The 20,697-nt window shown below is 39.9% G+C and overlaps 1 pseudogene; it reads left to right on the top strand.

Moving 5' to 3' along the window:
- Nucleotides 1–19,825: 19,825 nt before the first annotated feature.
- LOC112849932 (granzyme A pseudogene) lies at nt 19,826–20,403 on the top strand (annotated as a pseudogene).
- The last annotated feature ends 294 nt before the right edge of the window (nt 20,404–20,697 follow it).

Below are 20,697 nucleotides of genomic sequence, written 5' to 3'. Positions count from 1 at the left end.
TGTAAGAGCCAATAGTGGAGCTTCAGATTAGGCGTAGTCAACTGCTATGTTTTTCAAGCTCTCTGACACAATGTAAATTCCAAATATATTGATTAAGCAAGTAGTATGGTAGAAACTGTGGTATAACAATGAATAAATATCTGTACCCTTCGTTGCACATGTATTATATACCAAGCCCTGACTTAAGTACCTTATGTTCGTTATTGCCATTAATCCTCAAAACAACTCAACAAGATAGTTTTTATTATTATCACGGCCGTGATGATGTGGAAGCCAAAGCTCTGGGTGGTTCTTTAATCCAAGGTAAACCTTACCCAGAGTAAGGCAGGTGAGTAAATGCTGAAGTCAGGATTTAAAACTAGTTTTGTCTGATTCCAAAGTCCATGCTAATTAGATGCAGCATTGTCTCTGAGTCCCTGCCTTCAACGATCTTAGTCTTCTAGGAGAGAAAGATCATTTAAAGTGCCATTTTCAGATTAGCGATAACGGCTACCAGTACAGCAGGCATTGGGTTACTATGGGGACACATGGGAAATCATTAAATCCAGCTTTGAGGGTCAGAGGAGGCAACATTGAAGCCAAATCCTGAAGGGTGTGCAGACATTAGCCTCATAAAGACAGGAAGGGAAGACCATCTAAGAAGGGGAACAATATGTACAAAGATACAGAGGCAGTTCTGGGGAACTGCAGGTACTGAGGCTATGATCATCAGTAACCATCCAGCCACCATGTGACACAAGTTGCAAAATGCTTTCAAACAAATACCTCTCCCCTGCTGGGATACCACATGAGGGCACATGAGGACTCTGTTCATGTTTGTGAAACCTGATATAAGTTTGGTAGGAAACCCTACTCTTTACACTGAATCACTGCACAGAAGCGGTGGAGTCCTGGTTACCCCAGGGCGGTACAACTTGGGAGAAGAATATGCTGACACATGGCCAATACAGGCTCAGCTGTGGTCCTTCTGCTGTCTTTGACTGCCTAACAGGTGGTCATTGGCTATTCCTTCTTTGTCACTAGATGCCGCTGGAATTCTTAGACTTCGGTTCTGCATCACAGCATACATTTGAATGAAGAGAAATAGACTGAGTAACCAAAAAGAGCCAATTCTACCCTGGCTTGCCAAAACATGCAAAATATTAAGTGAAGCGAGCAAAGCCATTGGATTTGAAGTAAAACCATGAAGGAAATGAACTCAAGTCTTTACACTCTACCATAAGTGTCTGTCTTGTGGCATGTTTCCCGGGGCCATTATTTTAGGACCTGCATTTATCTTAAAGTAGTGTGGACTTGGTGTCATTGATCAGCATAGCTTTATGCATTCATTACTCCATCTTACAGGGAGAAATGAAAAGAAACACAGAGACCTGGATTCAAGCCTTGGCCCTAGGACTTACTAGCTGTGTGGCCTTGGGCAAGTTGCTTATCCTGATCTTTAGAATAAGGATAATAATGCAGACTTTGAATGACAGACTTGGGGATTAAAGATGTAATGTATGTAAAGCACCTAGTCTGCCCCTCTGTAGGCATTCAACAAATGGTAATTATTATTATGATTATATTGACATTTAAAGGAGAGCTTTTCAGTGACTTAACTCAAATTTTGACTAATGGTGGGAGTTTGGGGCTATCGGAGAGGGAGATTTTTTTTTTAAGTATTGATAATTTTCTGAATCAAACTATAGTTTAAATTCACTAAGGATTCTTGCCACTTAAAGGAATCCTATAGTTACATAACTGAATTTCTGAGATAAGAAATTTGCGTCCACTATCTGATCAGTATCAGTAAATTTATAGGAACAAGAGAAAAGAATATCGAAGGTGAGACTCCCACGAAAAATGCGGTCCATGGGTAAGCAGCTCTGGCAATTAATGATGTTTTATAACACCCTGAAGCTTTATTGCTTGGGATCAACCAAGTGCTCTCGTACTCCAGTGCGAAAAGCCAAGCTCACCAACTGGTAGGAGAGAGGTCATGTTTTTACTCTTCTCCAAAATTGAGTAGACTAGATATTTGTGTTTGATAGATTTCAGTTATCTATCAGTGCTAAAGCAGAGCATGCAAGAGAGGCGCAATTGTGGAAAGATCTTTGGGCTAAAGACTTGAGTTTTAATTCTGACTCTGTACCAACTAGTGATTAGGAGTTGGGCATAAACAAAGTGAAGCAGACAGCTATCATCTTCTCACTGGGATGGAGCAGGGGGCGTCCCCAGGAGCTTCATTTCTTAGAAATGAAGTGTGATGAACCTTATTCTCCCAACACTCGCATTCATTTATGGCTGCAAGTTAGGTAGCTCTGAAAGTTTAATTAAAATTTTTACACTGATTCATAAAACCCAGTAATTGTTTGGCACCCATTCACTTATATGTCTTAAAATTTAAAGAGCTAGGGAACTTTAGTTTTCAAATGTTAAGTGCAATAATAATCAAACTATTCCCTTTTGCTAATTAAATTTTAGGTTATAGAAAATATTATGGGGGGACGGGGGTTGCTATCTTAGCCTTCTTCTAAATTTAGAACCCTAGAATTTTACCGGAAGATCTAACAACTGCCAACAAGGGTGTACTTTCAATCTGTCTTAAAGGAATTTTGCTTAATTATGGAATTCTGAAAACAAAAGCATGTTTTACACTAAAATAAATTTTCTAAGGGTCATGTAAATAAGTATTTCTTTTGTTAAATGAATTTAAGGACTTCATTTAAGGAAACATAAATCACTTACCTTATTTTAAACCATCCATGTTTCCCTTAATGGTGTTTACTAAGTCTGAAAGGCATTTATTTAAAATAAGTAGAGTAACTTGTACATTGATTAAACTGCCTATCTCTTTAGGCAGATCATGGAATTGCAATTTCGTAGATAGAGTTGAAGAGAGCATCAATTAAAGATATAGCTAGGCTGAGTCAGGTGCTCATCAGAAGAGATGGGATTAAAGATCGGTTAAAAAACGTAAACCCCCAAGTATGTAAAACTTAAATGCAATAATATAATGAAAGCACAAAATCAAACCAATTGAGATAAAAATGAAGCACTTACCTAGTGTGATCACCTGAAAAGCGTGACAAATTCCTGCAAATTGCAAGAATTCATATTGCAAAGTACTCAGCAATACTTCTGTGTAGTTCTATAGAAAGCCCCGAAAATCCTGTAATATCTTGCAAAGTGCTCCACAGGTATCCAATACTTTTGAACTGATATCATTCTAACCTTCCTCAGTGGGTCCAAATCATGTAACCACTGGTCTTCAAGTGATGAAAAGGTAAACCCTGGAGAAATGGAGGATTGGTTTTCAGTTTTGAGGATGGGCTAGAGATCAAAAATCTACTACTCAGAGGTACCCTGGATACCAAAAAATACAAATAAAAAAAATGCCCCTTTGATTATTTTTTTAAAGTATTTGCTTCTAAAAAGGACAGAATCCCCCAACCTCCCAACCCATATTTTAATAACCCAACAATAGAAGAGAAATATTTGACAGAGGGTGTATTGGATGTTGATGATCTCCAACTGCTTCCAAATCTGCATAAATAGAACTCCAACAAATCCCCACACAATGAACCTACTGAATGGGGCTCTATTTATCTGCCGCTGACGGATAAAGGGCCAAGCCAATCCTATTGACAGTTCAGTCTGTAGCTTCCAACATATCACTGAGGTCACTAACCCATCACTACAGGACAAGCTGACATAAACAGCTGATGTACTCAACAAAAATTAGGTCTCAAATCAATTCACTGCTGAAACCCAATTTAAGGAGTGCTCAGTTTGCACAGTTTGGGTTGATCAAATTCAGAGATGCGATTCGATTCATATTTCAGTAATGAAGATCAGGGCAGGGAACTGATATATTGAAAGGTGTATTTTTCCATTTCTTCTCCACATAAAATATTCATGGATGCCATGTTCTACAGTGTACTCTGACAGTGTAACAGCTGCCAAAAACCTGGTACCTGAGGCCACTTTTACATCAATAAATTATCGAAGGTTACATCTGTAGCAAGATAGCTTTATTTGGCCACGCAAATAATACCAAGGTACGTAACACAGTTATCCCAGCTTTTGTTCCCTTGAGGGTGGACTATTGTTACACTCCATGCTGCAGAGCATGCTGGGAAGCTCCAACCAAGATGTAAGGAGGAAAAATACTTGCTTTTGTGTTCTATTAGAAGCAGTATGATGCTAAGGAAAGGTCATAATTTGGAGTCAAACATCAGGAGCTGTGTGAAAGTGACCAGATGATTTCAACTCTCTGAAACACCATTTGTCCATCGTTAAAATAAGAATGTTCTCCTACCTCCCTGCAGGGTCATTGAGATCAATAAATAGGCAATGTCTCTAAATGGTCTGCCACATGATGGACAGTTTATGTTATTCAGGGTGCTACCTTCCAAGAATGTATCATGTAGTACTAAAACACCAAAGTACTGTGTCTCTCACGAGTCCTGGAGAGCTTCTGTCTCCCTTTAGGAAAATTGGCTGAGTGTAGAAAGTCAATTTTCTGGAGTTCTGTAGAAGCTGGTTTCACGAATGGACAATTTATCCTTTGCTATTCTCACTGTCTTTCTCCTATCATCTCTCAGAACTCTGAAAATCTTCTTCCTCCTGCCCAGAGGAATGTCCTAAATATATGGGGCACCTCCTGAATAAAGCCACTATCTAGTCCAACATTAGTGTTAAAGACTTTGCATTTTGAAAGCACTTTTTAAAACTTACCACTAAGCTCTTCTCCAGAGAGAGACAGAGAGAGAGAGAGAGAGATCATTTATACATTATTTGTTGATATATATATATATATATATATATATATATATGTATAAATGAGTAACCTCTCATCAAAGGCCACAGAAAAATCTGTGTATAAGCATTGGATTCATGCCTGGCTTTGAGACCCAAGGTCTGTTGAAATGTCCTTCTGCCAACTCATGCTCAGGTTAAGTATCAGCAGCATGCCAGACTACAGAAGGAGCTTTAAAAACAAGGTTTCAATTGCTCCAAACTGAGGCAGAACCTCCTAGACTCCCCCCCAAACACATGCCCGTGAGGCTCCTTGCATGATAAACACCCTTGCAAACTAGATTCACTCTTTTGTGTCTTTTAGGTACTTTTTAAAAAATTCAATTAAAAAAAAAAACCAACAGCAATAGCTAAATTCATTGTTTCTGCTGTTTGCCAGGTATGATTCTATTCTCTTTACAGACATAATATCTAATCCTCAAAAATCAGGCACTTTTAAACTCAGTCAATAGATTTTGAAATTGAGGCTCAGAGAAGATAAGTGGCTTGCCCATGTCTACAAATCTAAGGAATCAAAATCTAGTTCGGTGTGGCTTCAAATTCAGCTCTTCACTACACTACATTGCCTCCTTGAATCAATTAGTACATTATATTGAAGCATAGTCAGTCAAGGGATCCTCAATCTTACTTCTTCAACCACTAATCCCCTTTGTTGAGTGCATCGCCCTGATCCTGCCCAGTAAAGTAAGGAGGAGGAAGCAACAGAGGAGTTTGACCTGGTTGCCAAGAAAATTATCCTCTCAGTATCCGACAGACCAAGCACACCAGGTGAACCTACCAGACTCCCGTAGCCTGGCCCCATGTTAGCAACAGGAAACACAGATGTTTTCCCATCGATATTTCAAGGAGGACCCCCCCCCACCCCCCACAACAATATAGGTTCCTGCATAATGTGCAGTAAGACCTGACCACCACAAGATAACCTCAAATCTCAGTTTGGATCACAGAGCACACACTGGCTCTTTTCCCTGCCTGGCATAGGTGATGCCATTCAAGGGTGAGGTCTTCAGTGACTCAGAAATGATTTAAGCCCTGAGGAATCAGACTGAAGGGACAAAAGCCACCATTTTTCAGGAGCTGAGTGTTTTGTTTGTCCAGAAGATAGCATCTTGGAAAGCTCCCGGCCTCATGCCCATCACCCCTCAGGGGGTGCACCATGAGTTCTGTTCTTCTAAAGAAAGAGGCCAAGTTCTGACTCACTGGATTTTCTGAGTACATAACTGTGGTTTCCATCATGCCCCTCACTTAGTTACCACCTAGGTCAAATGCCTGCACCTCAGGAGTTTGGAAAACACATCCTAAGGCAGTGTGGCCTCAAGCTAACAAAAGCTTAGCACATCTCCACAGTAGCACATCTCCTCTTTCACTGCCAACTTGCCCAGTATTTGACTTAAGTGGAAATGGCTGTTCATTGGCGAGGTTCATTAGTGAAAAATGTTTCAACAGTTCCATTTAACAACCTGGAACGTCCTTTGGAGAAGGCCAAATTAATATGATTTTTACCTTTAAGAAGCTTAGAAATATAGCTGCCACTAACTCAATGATTACATTGTACTGCCAGCAACAATTCAATATTTTTTTCTCGCCTGAGGGTTACAACACATTTGCACCATGGGGAAGCTTTTTCTCTTTACATCTCAAAACTGTACCACAAACTCTTCCTTTATTCATAACAGCGAGATCTCCAGCTGAGATAGGCACTTTTGTATTGCTCTAGATGACAGTTTTCTGTGTTCTTTCCAAGCACAGGGGGTTTAATAAACATATCTGGCAGGCCTTCCATAGCTGGAGGGCCCAGGATGACACTGTGTGCAAACAATATGCTCGCACTGGAGGGAAACAAGTTTATTCAATTATTCAATTAATAGATTACAGTCAAGATACTTGTTATCCTACAATGAAAAATGGGGCAAGAACTCCAAGAATTAGGGTAAGTCCCAGGATTAGCAGCAGCAGGCAGTATGGCATATACAGATCATGAAGGTATGGCCAAATGCTTGAAAACATACCCACTGACCATCCAAATATGCGCGCGCACATGCACACACACACACACACACACACACACACATACACACCAGGTCAGACACACACACAGGCACAGATGCACAGATACGCACACACTTGTGATTATACCCTTAGAGGAACTCAGACTCCAAGCACCTAATATTATCAGGGCCTTAGAAACTTATTAAATACTTTAGTATATTTTAATTCCAAGTTTTGATCTTGGCGAGGGAAAGGGAAGGTTGACGTCAGAAGAAGCAGCTCTATATTATGGTCACAGAATTCTGGAAAGTGATGTTCATAGACTTTTCTCTGTGAAAACTGAAAGTATGTTTGCAGGGTTTCATGCATAGCTGCCTTTCTGTTTCAGGGCAAGACCTTTCCTTGATGCAGAACATCTTAGACTATACTCCATGCCAGAACTTCTCACTCAAGCAATTCTTGGTTTCAGAGTGAAGTTTATCTAGTTGGTATAGATATGTTAAGATCTCATTAATAAGAAATGAACCACTATACTTAAATGTGTGATTTGGGGCAGGGAGGGCACCTTTCTTTCTGTCAGGTTGGTATGTTATGTGGATACAAAGTCACTTGGAGGAGAGAGGAAAGGATAAAGCTGGAAAGTTACCTTGGGAAAACACTGGCAAGGACATTGTGTGCTTGAGGAGGAAATTTTGATTCCTATTATATCATGGTAAATGGGGAGCCATTGATGGTGTTTTTCCCAAAAATCCATTTTTCTTGAGCTCTTCCAGCTGTATTTTTTTAAAAGGTCCTTGCTTTTATTTAGAATTTGTAGAATTATACTGTTGGTGACCAAGCCCCAGGTAGTACCTCTCTCCCGAGATTTGTAGAATTAAAGACTTGGGACACAGTAGAAACGTACTAGTTGCACTCTCTGTGAAATGGCCATGTGGTTAGCATTCCAGGAAGCACAGGAGTACTGCTATTTCAGTACAGATCAGAAGGGGGGCAATTCTTTAGGTGTTTTAGTACAGAGCTATTCCTTATCTGTGGGGATATATACCTCTCAGTTGTGCCATAAATTTGAGCTCAAGGTAACTGGAAATATATCTTTTTATTATACAGTGGCACCAAGGAAACCATCTCCAGTTTACTGAATGGAAAATAAAGCTGATGAAAATTAAAAAGTCTTCCAAAAATGACTAAGGAATAAGACAGGAAATGCATTTCCAGGTAGAGAAATTTTGTGATGCTTTCAGGAGAGATTGGGAATAGCCCCTGGGCATCTTTATTTCTTTCCTCTGTGAGCTTTAGCCAGGTGGGAGGGTAGACAGACAATTCTTCCAGCAAACAAGTGGGCATAGGAAGTTAAGCAGATGGTTTATTTTAGCTGCTAAGGGAGCTAGCCAAGGCAAGAGACTGGAGTTAAAAATTAAACACCCCCATTCTCAAGGGCAGAATTATCCCAAAGTTCATGGTTGTCTCCCAACAAAAGAATCAAGATGGCTTTTTATGTGTCTGTCAGTTGTGACCTTGCCCTGGCTCTTCCAGATGGAGTCACTGATGTTCTATATAGCAGGCTCAGCCAGTCCCCATCCCACCCCCTGTCTAGTCCCTGGGCCAAACCAGAAAAGGGCAAGTCTTGGCCTGTCCAGGAGGCTGGCTGTAATTAAAGAGTGAGGGCATCATGGCCAGGGCTGGAAGCAAATGCAGCAGACACCTTTTCCAAGAATGGCAGACACTGTTTTAAATTAAGTGAGTATATGCAGGGTCAAAAGTCAAGTTTGGATGTGCATCCATGTGAAGGTGTTAAGCCTGAAAAGGCAGTTCAAATGCATTTCCCAAAGATGGAAGAGAAATAGGTATACAGAGTTGAATCTATCAGGCATGTAGAGACAGGGAAAACAAATGGATAAATAAGAGAAGTCTGGTACATTCTTGAGTCAAGGGCTATTGCCTATTACCTTGGCTGGTACTTCAAGCCAAGAGTACCAGGTGGTCAGCTGTTTTCAAAGGAATACAAGCAGAAGGAAGAGAACAGGGCCCAGGTGACCATCTGGTGGGACCTGAAATTAGTCCTGTTACCATGGATCTGCTCTCTGGTTTGCCTACCAAGAGCTTGGGCACACATCTGGACTCTGAGTTCTAGCCTTTTCTGGTCTTCATCATCTTGGCCATGCCTTCTGCTTCTATTCTCTTAGAAATGGACCCTATTCTGGATTCCAGAGCCCTTGGTTGGAGTTCAGATGATTCCCTTCCTACATCTTCCAGGGGATGGCCTTAATGACTCTGTTGCTTGAGTCTTCTCTTCATGACATCTGTTTTAAGTGGACCGATGTCCCAAAAGTGTGTTGTCACAGACATGACTTTGCTGTCCTCAAGACTCTGATTTCTGATTTCCACCTGCAAGATTAGACTTGCTAGGGCATTGGCCCTTGAGCAAATGGTGACTTTGTGCACACTATGTATTGGACAAATGAAGGTCCTCGAAGGAGCCAATGTTATAGCCCATTAGCTTCCCCAGCTCCCTTCTACTGCTGCTAGCTTCCCCCTTCTCTCTTCTGTAGAAGGTGGTTGAGGTCTCAGCCTGCCTTGTACTTGAAACTGCCCCAGTTAGGACAGTGTCTCCTGTATGCTCCCAGTGGTTCCAGTATGAAAAACATAGATAACTTAATTCCCATCCACAGAGAATCTTAGAATAATCCCACAAAGGAAAGAGCTCTTAAATCATGTATGAAAAGTACTTTGTAAATTGAAAAAGTCTATGTAACTGTTAATATAATTAACCATGGAGAAAAGAAGACTAATATTCATGAAAGAAACACACCATATACATGATCTCATTTAACTTAATTCTTACAAAAACACTAGAAAGTAGTTATTGTTACCCTTGTTTACAGACAAAGCCATTAGGACTTAGAAAGGCTAAGTAACTTTTCAGGTCACTCAGTTCATGAATGTAGGTCTGCAATTTTAACCCAGATCTGTCCATTTCTAAAACCCATACTGTTTTTCCATGCAGGGCTGCACTACGTAGCCACTAGCATTGCATAGAGTTAAAAAGAGACAATTTATAAGTCAAAGATGTGTGCTAAGATACTAATTGTGTGGTAATGACAAATTGCAAATGTGGTTTGGGATAAGCAAAATTGAGATGATTGAGTATCTTCATGGGTGTCTTCGAGGGGGTGAGCTTGAAAACTGGCAGGATTTAGATAAGAGGAAGGCTATTTCTGGGAAGGGGATCAGCAGGGGTGAGCCCCAAGGGTGGAACTGGTGTTGAGGAGGCCTGTGACATCATTCTGGGTGAATTGGGTGGGACAGACAAGCAAAGGAACATCAAAAGCCAGGCCAAAGAGTTAGGCATCATAGGGCAGGAAAAAGAGAGCCAGAATCACATGGAGACTCTAACTCAAAGCAGCCTCAGTCATTACGTTTCTTTTTACTCACAGCCAAGAGGGAAGACTGCAGCCAGCTGGTGGCCCATCTCAAAACTTTCTCCTACCACATTCATTCTGGTGAATCACTCATAAAATTAAGGTATGGGCTGTGTGTATGATGATAAGGGTGTGAACGGGATAATGTTACAAATCCAATATTCTGCTCACCAAGTCTCTGAAATTGGTGGTCACCTTCCAAACCAGACTTTGAGTAGAGTTCTGCTCACTCATTTTTTACCCACAACTACAATTTCTCCTTGACAAACATTCTTTATCTGTTCTTACCTTCTATTCCTCATCAGCAAAAAAAGTGACTATAAAAATGACTGCTCTGTGGAGAAGATTAGGGAAAGAAAGTGAAGGAAGACAGGACTGGTCCCAAGAGACCAGGTGCTGGGTGTGGCCTTCCTGCCATGGTGGCATCAATTTACTTGTAATATGTAAGTCCAACCAAATAGAATCATATTTCTTATTCAGAAAGAATGTTTGAGAGTTCTAGTTATTTACTAAAGGAACAGTCCTACTGTGGGCAAGATGTGGTATCTTTAGTTCTAGCTAGTGGCAGAAACAAGGGGTGGGGAATGGGCTCATTTCTAAAGCTTTCTCTAGGTATCACACTTGACCTTGAGCCAGTCCTGTCTCAGTCTGCTAGAGCTGCCATAACAAAACACCACCAACTGGGGGGCTCAAACAACAAAAATTTATTTCTTCACAGTTCTGGAGGTAGGTTTGGTTTCTTCTGAGACCTTTCTCCTTGGCTTTCAAATGGCTACTTTCTTGCTGTGTCCTCACATGGTCTTTCTTCTGTGTATGCACACTGCTGGTATCTCTTCCTCATCTTATAAGGACACCAGTCCTATTAGTCAAGGTCCCACCCTTATGACCCCATTTAACCTTAGTAACCTCCTTAAAATCCCTATCTCTAAATATAGTCACATTGGGGGTTAGAGCTCCTATGTATATAAGTTTTTTTTGGGGGGTGGGAACCCAATTCAGTCCATAACAAACCCTAATACAATTTAAATGGAAATACAAAATTATAGAAATACTACATATATGTATACAATTATTATTAATTGCTCACATTGTTTAAAATTTGTGATAGCTTATGCCAAGTAGGTTTTCTCTAAGTCACCTTACAATAAATAGAATATGGAACAATGCAGGAAAAGTATGCCAGAGGCAAAGAGCCCTGCAGATACATGAGTGTGGTCCTAGTTCAGCCATTAACTTCCTGTGTGACCTTGGAAAAATCACTTTACTTATCTATGTGTCAATATCCTTATCTCTTAAAGGAGAGGCCTTAAAAAATAATCTCTAGAGCTATTTCTACTGTAACACCTATGATTTTGTGACTTTGCTTTACAATTTAGTTAATCAAAAGCTATTCATTTGGGGATGAAGAAGGCTTTAAACACTGGCTACATGCTGCAATTGCTTAGACCTGAGCATAAATATTTGCATTATGCTCAATGGCAATATCTCTTCAATATAAGATGGAAGTGAGATCTGGAAGGTACCAGGTTCCCCTGGTCACCACAGTCAACTTAGGCTGCTGAAGCTATTTACTGGTATCAGTCAGGGTTAAAATCAGGGGGATAACTGCCAAATCTCCATTTCATTTGATGATATTTGTGCACAACTTCCAAAACACTCCCTTTGGTGAAAACCAATTTCACAGTGACTTTGAGTCTGTGTGTATGTGTGTGTATGTAATTTTAAATATTTTTAAATAAAATAATTCTATTGGGAATTTTCCTGACTTCTCTTTTTTGGAAGACATATGTCTCATAATTAGCTTATATGAACTCTATTTAACTTGACTGCTTATTTAAAGAGATTTCCATGCTGCATGTGGTATCCACAGGTGCCATGGGCAATTGATAATGAATGTATGTTAACAAAAATGTCACAGTTGTAATATAATGAAAAAAGAGACAGAAACACTCTGGGGATAGAAGAATAGATACATCAATCTACAGTCAGGGCAAAAACAACTCTTGGTATTCTTGTGAGACACGAAAAAGGAAAAAGTATAAAATGAGAGAAAAAGATGTTTTCCAGATAAAATTAAAACCTACCCTGTTTAGTTTAAAATACATTGAGTTTAAATTTTTCATTGGAATATTTTACTCCTACATACTACTAATAAAATTAACCTGTTTAATGTTACACTTGTCCTGAACCCTCAAACAGCCATTAGGGCAACCCAGTGTTATATATGGATAGAATCACAAGTGTTTACTTTTTAATTATTATATTTTAAAGCTTAAAATATACATTTTCCAGGCAATCTTTAACATCTATTTGTGAAACCACAAGTAGAAATGGATCCTCCAATTTAATTCCCAAAACTAATATGCCTTCTAGTAGAATTTTCTTCCATACATCAATCTATTTATTACTTGTTCTTTCATCTAATAGAAAGTATACAGGAGGCAGCCAGACACTGTTCTGGTAACTTGTTACATTGTCCTGGATGTTCATAGGACCTAAAGTCCTAAACAAAATACTGAGAAAATAAGTGATGAGTGCAAGGAAAAAAAATAAAATAAGATAATGTGATAGATAGATCAGCGGTTCTCAGTGTGGCCCTTGGGCATCACCTGGGAACTTGTTAGAAATGCAAGTTGTTGGGCCCCACTGAACCAGAAACTCTGACACAGCATTCTGTTTTTAACAAGTTCTGCAGGGGATCTGACGCACAGCAAAGCTCAAGAACTCCTGTGATAGATGGCATTGTGGCAAGACAAAAGGGAACTTTAGCCTGAGAACTCTGGAAAGGCTTCTCTGAGCATGTTTGGGCTGAGGTCTGAATATTGAGAAGGAACTCGCCATTTGAGCAATTTGGGGAGGCATTTTCCATGAAGAGAAAGCAGTACTGCAAAGACCTTGAGGCAGAAAATCTTGATGAGTGTGAGACACAAGAAGAAGGCCAATGTGCCTGGCACATCTTGAGAAAGGGAGAGAGTGCATGAGATCACGTTGAAGAGGCAAGCAGGGCACATCATGTAGTAGATGGTTTGCAAGTGTCTGTAAGAAAAAGCAAGAATCAAAAAGGGGACAGCATGTAGTCTTAAAGAACAAATCATCAAAAACTATACTCAGGAAGAGTTTTACTCTGTACTTAAAAGATGAGGGTTTTCTCTAAACGTGAGCCTTTATTTCTCTCTTCATTTACCTGCTGCTTGCCTATATAATAAAACACAAAATTTATATAACTAAATGAATTATTTTATTTCAATTCACTTGTAAGGTAACAACAGAACTATGAGCTCCTGGGTGGGGGAAGGTATTTAGGATTGTCTCATCATGAGTTTATGTCATATATAATTTATAGTAAAAGCAAACCTGTGATTAATATTTCAGCAACATTAGTATTCACAGAAGGTTTATTGCCCTTGAGGAGTTTATGATCTGATGGGACAAAAAGTCTAGCAAGGTGTTTTACCATCTTTAATAACCACAATTTCGATTAAATAGTTGGATCAAGTTCTCTACTTCCCAGGGGATCATTTGCACATATGTTATGTCTCCCCTGTCTGAAGTCCATTTATTAGGGAACTGAGAAAATAAGGTGATATGGTGGATGCACTCTATTATTGCCCCCATGCTCCTAGTATTCATACCTTTGTGTGGTCCCCCCCCCCCCGAGTGTGAGCAGGATCTGTGACTCACTTTTGGCTGATAGAATATGGCAGAGGTGACAAGAGATACACGAGTGCATGTATATGATTCTCTTTCCCTTGCTGTTTTGAAGAGGCAAGCTGCTACGGTGTGAGTTTCTATATGGAGACATCCATGCAGCAAGGAGATGAGGATGGCATGAATCCATTAAACCAGAAAGAAACTGAGGTCCTTAGTCCATGACCTGCAATGAACTGAATGCTGCAAATAACCATGGAAGTTTGGAAGCAGACGCTTCCTCAGTCAAACATCAGATGAAATTGCAGCCCAGCAGACATCTTGATTACAGCCTGTGATCTCCTGAAGCAAAGGACCTAGCTAAGCCATGCCTGCACTCCTGACTCATAGAAATCATGAAATAATGAATGTGTTGTTTTAAGCACTAAGTTTGTGGTAATATTGTTATGCAGGGGTAAATAATTAATACAGAAAATAAGTAATAGCTTATATTAATTGTTTTCCCTGTGCCAGGTGCTGCTTTAAGTATTTTACATAATTTGACTTATTTATTATTAGTACCATTTTACAGATGAGAAAGCTGAGTCACAAAGCAATGAAGTTACTTGCCTACAGTTATACCTAGGAAGTGAAAGGGCTGTGATCCAAACGCAGAGTCTTAGCCACTACACTACAGTGCTGCTCAGTCTGCCTAGTTATTACACCAATACCAACTACTTAGAAGGTTGAGGTTGGAATTGTCAATTGACCCACAGTATACAAATAAATAATACATGGTATTCAGTGGGAATTTCCTTGAAATCATTGGTTGTTGTTCCTCTGATTATTCAAATTTTATTTAATTTCCTAAGTGTTATTAAGTGGAAAAGTGTACACTGAGAGGATTAGGTAAGTGTTCAAAATGTTATAAAGAGACAATAAGAAACAAAAAAATTATAACTTATTAATAATGGCAACTTATATTTGTGCAGCCCTGATCCTTATTATATGCACTCAGATATTTCATCACAGTCTGTCCCCAGAGTAACATTTTGAGAAAAGGAGAGTAGATACTAGTCTCATCTCTGAGATGCTATGGCCCAGTAACAATGTTGTCCTGTAAAAGAACAAATTACTGACCACACAACCCTAAAGATTAAAGAGGCTTTAGAAGTTTGATATGGCCAAATGGAATGGCCGGATGACCCTTAACTAAAATTATACTGCAGAGGAGTAAACTATTCTATATCCTTTACCTCTCAAGTCAGAGACAGAAGAGTGAGCAGTATTAAAGTAGGAGATACTAAGCCATAGCAACAGTGGCCACAGATGAAGAAGGTATCAGGTTCAAAGCAATATGGTTTTTTTCTCTCTTGTCTAAGCATCTGAGGTTGGGAATCAAAGATGGAGACCAACCATGCCTCATGGGTAATCACCCAGTCTCTGCTCAAACACTGTATGATCTACTTCCTCTCCTGTCTTATCTTCTATTACTCTGAGTCTTGCTTGTTTAATTTTGGCCCCTCTGACCTTCTTGCTGTCTTCAGAACAAGACAAGCTCTTTCTCCTATCAGGGTCTTTGCACTGTCTGCTCCTGTCTCCTAGAGAGGTTCTTTCATCAGACCTTCTTATGGCTTTCAGTTGTCTGCTCAAATATCACCCCAAAGATATATTTCTTGACCATTCTATAAAAAAAAGGCTTCCTCTGCATTCTTTCATTCCCTTAGTCTGCTTCTGCTTGATTTTCCTTCAAAGCACAAATACATTACTAGAAACTGTTTTTTGTTTTTTGTCAGTTTGTTCCATTGGAATGTAAATTCTAAGTGTGGGGACCTTATTTTCTTGTTCTCTTTTGAATTCTCAGCTCTCACAACAGTGCCTGTGGCATAAAATATGCTCAACAAATATATGTTGAATGAATGAATGAATGATTACACCCAGGTCAGAGTCTTGTGTCAGGATGCGGGACAATTTCTCTCAGGGTGACATGGGATGATTGGTCAGGAAAGTGGAAATTCATCTAGACAATATTGCTAATAATTTTCCCATCAGGAAAATCTCTCAAAGACCTCGTGAGTCAAGATAGTCCCCATGCCTAGTGTCTTAGTTTCTTAGTGCTGCTGTAACAGACTACCACCAATTTAGTGGCTTAAAAAAGCAGATTATTTAGTTTACATTTCTGGAGATCAGAACTCACTAAGATAAAATCAAGGTGTCTGCAGAGTTGGTGTTCCTTCTGGGGGCTCTCAAGAATTGTTTTTTGCCTCTTCTAGCTGTTAGGGACCACTAACATTCCTTGGCTCATGGAAGTCTTCTATCTTCAAAGGTAGCAATGGCCAGTGCAGTCTTTCATTCAGGGCATCACTCTTCTGCCTCCCTCTTCCACATTTAAGGAGCCTTGTGATTACATTGAGCCCATCCAGATAAACCAGGGTAATCTCCCCATTCAAATTCAGTTGATTAGCAACTACAACCTTAATTCTTCTTTGCCATGTAACCTAACTTATTTATAGGTTCAGGAATGAGAATGAGAACATTGTGGGGGCTATCATTCTGCTTATAACTACTAACCCAGTGCTGTTGTCTGTGTGTCTGTGCCTGTGCCTGTGCGTGTGTGTGTGTGTTTAATAATCAGGATTTGTTCTGAGCGAGAATCCGAACACAAGAACCATGTTGACTCTTAATGTGTGCTGCTTTTATCACAATGTGCTCACAATCTCTCTAATTGAAAAATGTATTCTATTTTTGCTAGAGAACAATATTGTGTTCATCAGACAAATGCTTTATCCTTCTATCTTTTTAGAAAACTGGGATGGTGTTTATCCTTCAGTCTTCTGACTCTTCTCCTGTTCTCTGTGGTTTCTTAAGAGCAGCAAGACTGGTCCTTTGATCATATCTTTAAGGTGTTTCAGCATCCTGGGATGCAGTTCTTTCAACCATAGAAAGTTTTCTCATTAAGGGCACTTGATACTCTCTCTCTTCATCTCTCTTGGCTCTGTTTCCTCCTTGCATTGTTTGTTCTGCCCTCTCAGTTTGAAGATTATTCTTCTTGTTAGATCACTCCACAGGCAAATAGAAGTGATTCCTGGTAACAAAGCAAAAGATTCCCAAAGCAAGGGGCCTAACACTAATCAGAACCAGGCCTCCTCACATTCTGTATCTCCCCACAGTTTATGGGATATGCTTACCCATGCCATCCACCTTCACTTTTATAGCTCTCTTTCTAATTTTCTTTGGTTGAAAGCAACTTTATATTCTTTAGCATTTTTTTTTATCAGCTTTCACTCATTCTGGGCTGGTCTTACTTGAACACACTCTGTTTAGGATCACGCTTTTGCATGTTTAGTGTTTGTAAATCTTAAATCTTAAATTTGGAAGAAAGAATGTCTACTATAAGGCCCACATAAGCAAAGAATGGCCCATCCAAGGTCACCTGTAGCTGAGCAGCTTATGGTCTATTCCTCCCACTATCAGGCACTGCCCAGCCAGTCTCATCCATCATTGTACTTCCCTTCTTCCATCTCTCTTCTGAGTCCTTTTAAATATAAGCTCATCAGAGAGCCCCTTGACAGTCACAAAAGCTTCCTTAGATGTGCCTACCTTTATTCACATGGGGATTATTCATGAATATATGATCAGAATTACATTTTTCAGACCCCCTGTCTCCTTTGAGCTATGTTCCCTTTTAAAGTCTCTGTCCATAGAAGGATGCCATTTCTTGAGAGTCATTTCTTTGATTTAGAGGGGAAAAAGGCATTCTGAATGCCTGAAGAGCATATTTGTGCTTATCTTTGCTCCTCCGACCATCTTTAAGTCAGAAAAATGCACACATTTTCTCCCACAATCCCCATCACCTTCACAGACATCGCCTTACTAATGAGAAATAAGTTGAGAAGGGCAGTAACCTCTACCTCTTGGAAAATCAAAGTGGTGGTAAAGCACAGCAAGGTAAATATTTATCTGATTTCCTGACTTTGGCACAGTAAGACTTCCTGCCAAAGACTCAATGGTACATGTTCCATTTGCTACTTGGATGGCCTCTCTGAATCTTACTTCACTTATCTATCAAATGGGGGAAATATCTACCTTAGCCACTTTTCCTAAGGTTTCTAGGGAGGATCAAATGAGAAAAATATGAAAATGTCTTGGAAAGCAAATGCTAAATAAACAGAGTTTTTCAATATCTTTCCCAAGATCCAAAGTCCATGAAGAAAGAACCACAGAAACAATAGACCAGCATTGCCTGGCTAAGCAAAGGCAACAAAACTGAATCCAGGGGCCGGAAAATTCCTGACTTAACTCAGAAATGAAAGGTTGTTGCTTATAGGTGTTCATACCATCATGTGTCGTTAGTCCTACAATTTAAGGTTGCAAATTTTGGGAAATGGAACCTATGCAGAAAAATGAAATTGACTGACAGGCTTCAGTCAGGAAAAGAAGTGTTTAAGAGGTGATCCATTCACTTAATTGTCAATGCTTATATGTGTGAAGTGTGTAGGGCTTAGTGGGAGGTACAAAAATGTAAAAGACAGCCTCTGCCCTCAATGAGCTATCAACTGAGTAAACACTGATATTCAAACTCCAAACATGAATTCAGGAAAAGGTTTCAAGTTTCTACTAAAGTGCAGCCAACTTTTGGATGCAGAATAGTAGAATAAAAACATGATTTATTTTCACCATATGAATTGACATATAGGCAAATGTAAATCACTCAGTATAATGTAATGATTTCTACCTCAGTCAGAATGGGTTCAGTTATGCTGTCATAACAAGCAATCCCAAAATTTCAATCACATAAAACAACAAATGTTTATTTTTCATTCATGCCACTTATCTACTTGATATGTGGGGTATCACTATCAAACCTGTTTCAAAAGGGTGAGTGTCTTTTCCATGTCTGCTGGGACACAGTGTGGATAGGACCAGTATGGATATATTTACTATCCATGAAAAGAGAGTGAGAAGAACTCTTCTGTTCAGGGCTTCCAAATCAGAGTTTCAGCTTGGTCTCTGATAGCTATAGGTAGTCTATTATTTAAAGGCCTTTCTCTCAGTCCTACTCTCCTCAGACCTCTCTTCCAATTCTGCCACATGTAGTACTTGGCTTTTAGAAACATCATGATGCTGCTCCTTCTGCCTAGAGCATAACCTGTTCCCCACCACCACCACCAGCATTTGCCTAATATTAGTTCTGGGCTAAATTGACAGGTATAAATCAGACACAAAGAAGCACTTCCTTAAAAGCAGTTCTAGCCTTAGAAAACCAGAAGAGGGGTGCCTGGGTGGCTCAGTCAGTTAAGTGCCCAACTCTTGATTTCAGCTCAGGTCATGAATGATCTCATGGCTCATGAGATCAAGCCCTACATTGGGCTCTGCACTAGACATGAAAGCTGTTTAAAATTCTCTCTCTCTCCCTTTCCTTCTGCCCCTCCTCACTCATGCATGCAGGCTCTAGAAAGAAAGAAAGAAAGAAAGAAAGAAAGAAAGAAAGAAAGAAAACCAGAAGAGTAGTATTTTTTTTATGTGAAAAGTTCTAGTATGAGTCCACCTGAACAACATTCATCCAACACATCTGTACTGGGCCCCAAGTAGGTACCAGGTACTTTACTGGACATCAGAGATTCAATGGTGAGCAACACCAACCTGTTCTTGCCCTCCTGGAACTCAGTGCAGAGGAAGACGTTGATCAATTACACAAATGGTGGGGCGCCTGGGTGGCGCAGTCGGTTAAGCGTCCGACTTCAGCCAGGTCACGATCTCGCAGTCTGTGAGTTCAAGCCCCGCGTCAGGCTCTGGGCTGATGGCTCAGAGCCTGGAGCCTGTTTCCGATTCTGTATCTCCCTCTCTCTCTGCCCCTCCCCCGTTCATGCTCTGTCTCTCTCTGTCCCCAAAATAAATAAACGTTGAAAAAAAAAATTCAAACAATTACACAAATGGATTTTACCAACTGCAATAAGTGATAAGAAGGGAAAGAGCAGAGTGTTGTGAATATGTATATTCACTCACATTGTGAATATGTATGTATATTTGACCAGGACACACATGAGGGTGATCTTAAACTTTTACAGCTGACCAAAAAAGGCAAAAATTAATAAAAATGTGAGCACCCTCCATCTTCCTAAAAAAGGGGATGATGTGAAACCAGGAACCTTGTGCCAAGTTGCAGGCTGGGGGAAAATTCATAATAACTCACCTCAGTCAGATACTCTGAGAGAAGTCAATATCACCGTCATAAACAGTAGAATCTGCAATGATCAAAAGCACTATGATTATCATCGCGTGATTGGGCTGAATATGATTTATGCCGGCAGCCTCAAGGGTGGAAAAGACTCGTGCAATGGAGATTCTAGAAGCCCTTTGATATGTGAGGATACTTTTAGAGTTATTACTGCCTTTGGCCTTCTAGGGAAATGCGGAAACCCTTGAGGACCTGGCATCTATACTCTTCTCTCACAGAAGTATCTCAACTGGATAAATAAGACTAGGAAGGGGCAGTTTAGATAACTGTATTTCATTTCACTTGCCATCACTTGTTAATGTTATCACAAATAAAATCAATTTGTGTAAAAAAAAAAAAAAAAGTCCTAGGAAGGTTTTCTCAGAGGAGTGGCATTTGAGCTGGAACCTGAGGGGTGAGTTATAGTAACTGAGGTTGGGAGGTGGGTTGATGAACTAGGTCAGTGGTTCCCAGCCACATAATGGCTACTTATGAGTCACATCAAACAATAGAACTAATAAAATTTAGGAATGGTTTACATTTCTTAGGCAAAATAAATTCCAGACTTGTCCTATAATTGCATTGTTCTCAATCACCTGCTTTCCATTCCTCTTCCCCTATTGGAAAAAGTGGAGTTCTGAGCCA

The sequence above is a fragment of the Puma concolor genome, chromosome C2 (assembly GCF_028749965.1).
Source record: "Puma concolor isolate L17-30 chromosome C2, mPumCon1.1.hap2, whole genome shotgun sequence".
NCBI lineage: Eukaryota > Metazoa > Chordata > Mammalia > Carnivora > Felidae > Puma > Puma concolor.
Note: the sequence above shows the minus strand (reverse complement) of the source record. Positions and strands in the feature narration are given on the sequence as shown.